Source organism: Ascaphus truei, chromosome 14 (assembly GCF_040206685.1).
Source record: "Ascaphus truei isolate aAscTru1 chromosome 14, aAscTru1.hap1, whole genome shotgun sequence".
NCBI lineage: Eukaryota > Metazoa > Chordata > Amphibia > Anura > Ascaphidae > Ascaphus > Ascaphus truei.
The window spans coordinates 25,340,225-25,346,789 of record NC_134496.1 but is presented as its reverse complement, the minus strand read 5'-3'; the positions used below and the strand labels follow the sequence as shown (position 1 = coordinate 25,346,789).

The 6,565-nt window shown below is 42.1% G+C and overlaps 1 pseudogene; it reads left to right on the top strand.

Annotated features, from left to right (window-relative positions):
• The first annotated feature begins 1,391 nt into the window (after positions 1-1,391).
• LOC142465451 (uncharacterized) lies at positions 1,392-6,343 on the top strand (annotated as a pseudogene).
• The last annotated feature ends 222 nt before the right edge of the window (positions 6,344-6,565 follow it).

The following is a 6,565-nucleotide window of genomic DNA, read 5'->3' as shown; positions in this document are numbered from 1 at the left end:
CACAGCATCCTAACACATCAAATCAGCAACACACACACACACAACATCACCTGATAATGAAACACTACAGCGCCAAACACGCCTTGCACAACAAAGAGACAGAGACCGTCAGAAGAGCAACACAACGACAACAACAACAAAAACACAGAGACACAGCCGCTCAGACTCCACAACAGCATGACCCACGCCTTGCTAAGCAACAACAACGTACTACAAGATCACGAGCCAAAGAGACTACACAACAGCATGAGGCACGCCTTGCAAAAGACCAACAACGTGCTACAAGATCACGCGCTGCAGAGACTACAGAACAGCATGCGGCACGCCTTGCAAAACAACAACAACGTGCTACAACATCACGAGCCACGGAGACTCCAGAACAACATGAAACACGCCTTCATAAAGACAGAACAAAACGGCGCACATCAAGGGCACAACAAAACACAACTACAGAGACAGTACTACAACAACAACAACACACACATACTACATTAACACATTCAACAGATTAAACTTTGCTACGCGCCGCTTTCCTATATAATCCACACATACTATACCAGCAACATCCAAATGTCAACATTGGCCACATTGACACTATATATCGCTACTGTCAAGCAAAGAAATTCCGCAAGAAATCAGCTGGAATGTGCTGCAGCAATGGCAAAGTGCTGCTACCACCTCTACACTCACCCCCAAATCCACTTCTTTCATACATGTCAGGAACAACTTCAGAATCTAAACATTTCCTACAAAACATACGCAAATACAACTCCTGTTTCCAAATGACATCCTTTGGTGCTACATCTATCGTGGAACAAATCGGATTTAAAAGTACTTTCAAAGTACAAGGTCAAGTTTACCACAGGGCCGGCTCTCTGCTCCCATTACCAGAACAAGATCCACAATTCTTGCAAATTTACTTCATGGGTGATGAACAACAACAAGCTGATCAACGATGCCATTGGATACCCAATACAAGACGGGATATTGTCATATCCTTACAAAGGATGTTACATGAACACAACCATCTCATTAACACATTCACAACATCACTTGAACGCATGCCAACTGATGACTATCAAGTCATTATCAGACCGGACAAAACACCAGTGGGTCAACATGAACGTCGCTTTAATGCTCCTCAAATCAACGAAGTCGCTATTGTTTTAGAGGGGGAACAATTTAATACACGGGACATCATTCTTCAGCGGCGCGGTCATTCACTCACATGCATTTGTGAAACAGATCGCTCATATGATGCACTTCAATACCCTCTCATACTTTGGAACGGTGACGATGGCTATCACTTCAACATCATGCAAGTAGACCCAACTTCAAAGGCAAACACAAAGAAAGCTGTCTCCGCTATGGACTTCTACGCTTACAGATGAATGATACGAGATGCATCGCAAAACCACATTCTACATTGTCGCCAACTCTTTCATCAGTTTATTGTTGACATGTATGCTAAAATTGAAAGTGAGCGTCTTCTATACATACGTTTACATCAAAAACAACTTCGCGTTGATCAATACATACATCTCAGGGATGCTGTTGGCAACGATGGTAACGTTGACAACATAGGCAAAATGTACATTCTACCAGCAACATTCACAGGAAGTACTCGACACATGCACGAATATGCTCAAGACGCTATGGCATATGTTCGAGCATATGGACGACCAGACTTTTTTATTACATTTACATGTAATCTAGCTTGGCCAGAAATAAAACAAGAACTTGAGGATGGACAGACACACAGCGTTCGACACGACTTAATCGCCAGAGTATTTCGCCAAAAACTAATCACATTAATTCACATCATCACTAAGAGTTATATCTTTGGACAAACACGATGCTGGATGTACTCAATAGAGTGGCAGAAAAGAGGTCTTCCACATGCTCATATTCTTATATGACTCAAAGAAAAGATACATTCCATAGACATTGATAACGTTATCTCAGCAGAGTTGCCTAATCCAGAAGAAGACCCAATACTATTTGCAATAGTCACAAAAAATATGATTCATGGCCCATGTGGAAACATTAATATTCATGCACCATGTATGGAAGACTGGAAATGCACAAAAAAATTCCCGAAACCATTCATTGCAGACACACAAACTGGAGATGATGGATATCCTCAATATCGAAGACGCGCTCCCTCAGACGGTGGATACACAGCAACAATGACTATTCGAGGCAACAAACACATCCAAGTCGACAACAAATGGGTTGTTCCATATTGTCCACTTCTATCTAAAATTTATAACGCACACATTAATGTCGAATACTGTAATTCGGTGAAATCAATTAAATACATTTGCAAGTATGTCAACAAGGGAAGCGACATGGCCATTTTTGGAATCACAAATGAACACATCCGGGACGAAGTTACACTCTACCAGCTGGGAAGATATATAAGTAGTAATGAAGCTGTTTGGAGGATTTTTGCTTTTCCCATTCACGAACGACACCCAACCGTTGTTCACCTCACTGTTCATTGAGAAAATGGACAGAGAGTATACTTCACACCTCACAACGCAGAGGCAGTTGCTGCTCAACCACCAAACACTACTTTAACTGCCTTCTTTCAATTATGTCAACACGACTCTTTTGCAAGGACATTGCTTTATCCAGAAACTCCACGATATTACACTTGGAATGCATCCACAAAACACTTCAATAAAAGAAAGCAGGGCATAGCTGTTCCAGGAACAGATGCCCTTGCAAGTGAAGCCTTAGGGCGTGTCTACACAGTTCACCCAAACAACGCTGAATGCTTCTTTCTCAGAATGCTACTTCATACGGTTCCAGGCCCAACTTCATTTGACGCTCTTAAAACTGTCAACGGTCAAGTGTGTCAGACTTATCGAGAAGCTTGCCAAAAGCTTGGATTACTAGAGGATGATCAACACTGGAATAGTACATTAGCTGAAGCTGCATTACAGTCATTGCCAGGCAAAATTCACAACCTTTTTGCCATTATCCTTACCACCTGCAACCCATCCAACCCCAACACTCTATGGGCCACATATCGAGAAACCATGAGTGAAGATATACTTCACAAAGCACAGAGAGACAATCCATCACTCAATGTTCAGTTTTCACCAGAGATTTTCAACGAGGTACTCATATTTTTAGAAGATACATGTCTCTCTATCAATAACAAAACACTACTTCAATTAGGTCTACAAGCTCCACAACGTCATCATCACGATGTACTCAATACAGACCTTATGCGAGAGAAACAATACAATATTTCAGTTCTACAACAATATGTTGCAACAAGAAAACCAATGTTAATTGCACAACAACTTAACACCTATGAAAACATCATGGAGCACATCAACAACGGACAAGGTGCAATACTGTTTCTTGATGCTCCAGGTGGAACAGGCAAAACATTTCTAATAAATTTACTCCTTGCAGAAATAAGAATGCACAATCATGTTGCACTTGCACTAGCATCATCTGGCATTGCAGCCACACTTGTGGATGGAGGAAGAACTGTGCACTCAGCTCTTAAATTACCGCTAAACATTGCTCATGAAGAAAACCCAACCTGTAATATTACAAAAACATCTGGCCAAGCACGTGTTCTTCAAATTTGCAAACTTATTGTTTGGGATGAATGTACCATGGCGCATAAATCACTTGAAGCCCTTAATAGAACCTTGCAAGACTTGCGTAACAATAAACAAATAATGGGTGGCGCTGTCATTCTTTTAGCTGGTGATTTCAGACAAACACTTCCAGTCATAGCACGATCCACACCAGCAGACGAACTTCATGCATGCCTCAAATCCTCTATTTTATGGCGACGTCAAACATTTCCCATTAACAACCAATATGCGAGTCCAACTTCTCGGCAACTCAAATGAACAACTTTTTGCACACACCCTTCTTCAAATTGGTGAAGGTACTTTACCTACTGACTTGACATCAGGTGAAATTGCTTTTCCAACAAATTTTTGTAACATGATGACATCACTTGAAGATCTCATACATCACGTCTATCCAAATCTCTTACAGAATTACAAAAACCACCAGTGGCTCTGTGAAAGAGCCACCCTTGCTGCCAAAAATACTTCTGTCAATGTCCTAAATCATCAGATTCAAGACATTCTTCCAAACACAATTACTCAATACAACTCAATCGATACCGTTGTGGATACTGATGAAGCCGTCAACTATCCACCAGAATTCCTACACTCCCTCGAACCATCGGGAATGCCACATCACCTTCGGCTGAAAGTTGGATCACCCATCATGCTACTTCGAAACCTAAACACACCTAACCTTTGTAATGGAACCAGACTGTGCATCAAAACATTGATGGCCAACCTAATTGAAGCTACTATCTTAACTGGCAACGCCAAAGGCCAAGATGTCTTCATCCCCCGCATTCCACTCATTCCATCAGACATGCCTTTTACTTTCAAACGGCTACAGTTCCCCATCAAACTAGCTTTTGCTATCACCATTAACAAAGCACAAGGACAGTCCATCAAGTGCACTGGTATCAACTTACAATCACCATGTTTCTCCCACGGCCAGTTATATGTTGCGTGCTCTAGAGTTGGATCCCCCCAACAATTGTACATCTTTGCTCCAAATGGAACAACCAAAAATGTGGTTTACAAACAAGCCTTACAATGAACATACACTTTGGTAAATTTCCATCACCTATCAATATTGTCATACCAACTTAAACAAACCACAAACACACTCAATGCACTACACTCATCTTTTCTTAACAACAATTTTCCCAACACACACTTCAACATGACATTAAATACACTACTCTCAACAATGGACATAACCATATTTCAACAAGCCTTTTCCAATAATAACATTTTATAAACTAACAACCGTAACAAATAACATACACTTCGCTAAATTGCCCTCATATACATGTTCTTTCTACGGCTGTTGCTTTACAAACACAATTTTCAATAATATTACATAACATTCACATGACATTACAACTTTCAAATACAACATTTACACATACTTATTCACACTTCACATCCCGGGCAACGCCGGGTCTCTCAGCTAGTTACAATATAATAATGTAACTGAACTGGAATTCTTACACAAATATTAGTAGTAAAGAAGTTAATATATTTAATTCAAAAGACCATTATTCATAAATAATACTGTATACTGTACTACCACATAATCATATGAGTAAAAGATTTTTAATCCACCTACCTACTTACTGCAAGGTGGCTTAACCACCCGTCAGATGGAACCCATACCAATAACAACATCCACACACAAAAAGCAGTAGAATATACATATATAATAGCTAAACAACAAATATGTCAGGACCGCACAGTCCATGCCCGCACCTCCCTACCTGCCGGTGCCAGCGTCCCGGCATGGCGGCTCGCGCGGCCGCTCTCTCCGCTCCTCCGTCGGCCTGTGTCCCATCAGCATGCTGCCTCCGCCTTCTGGGAGCGCGCGGCGGGTCCCGTCCTCGCGTGCACCTCGGCAGGTCACGCTCCAACCCCGGGTGCGCGCTGCACGCGCATGCACGATTTAAAGGGACCAGCACCTGCAATAATGCCTGGACTCACTTCAGATGGGATACACCTGAGCTTCACCCTGCCTCAGCCTATCACTGGTCTACCTATGTCTGAGGTCTCCTCCCTTCTCTCCCTGATTGGTACTCCTGTGTATATTAACCTCATTCACCCTTTGGTCGTCGCTGAGCATAGACCTTCTATGCACCGTGCTCACTTGCAGCCTGAGTACCTGTTCTCGTTATTTCGCTTACCTGTTGTGACCCTGCTTTTACCTGACCTGTCTCTTCTTGTATCCCTGAACCCTGGCTTAGCTAAACGGACTTCTACGCTCTCAACCCTCGACTACGGCTGACGGATACGACTACTCTACACTCTCCTATCCTCGACTACGGCTTACGGATCTCAACTATTCTACGCTCTCTAATCCCGGACCATAGGCAAGTACCTGTACCCTCTCCACTCTCCTATCCTGACCCTGCTACGTTCATGACTCTGCAATCCGGACCCACCCCCGTGGCTTAGGGGGGTGGTTATATATATATTCCCCACCTCGGCCCCGCGGTTCAGTCCAGGTTGCAGTGAGCAACCGTGACAAAATATTAGGAAATGCACAAGTTCACAAAGCAACAAATATACAGCCTGATATACAATTTAATTGAGGCTATGTATTAGCGATTCATTATAGAGTACTGACCCTTATTGTTAAGTAGATGGTTACAATATAACATTATATACTTAAATTACCTCATTCACGCCTTCTGTAACGCATCCATAATCTTATAGGGTATTCTTCTCTTGACACAACGTAAAGGCATATTATGACTACTAAGCATGGTTTAGAAGAGAGAGAGGAGAGAGAAAGAGAGAGGAGAAACGGGAGACATGGGAGACAAGAGAGAGAGACAGGAAAGGGTGATAAGAGAGAAGGTGGAAAGTGCAATAATGGAATTATGTGTGATAGTAGTTGTGATCATTAAATTTTATATTTCAAAACTCATGCAGGATTTCAATGTCAGACTTGCCTTCTGTAC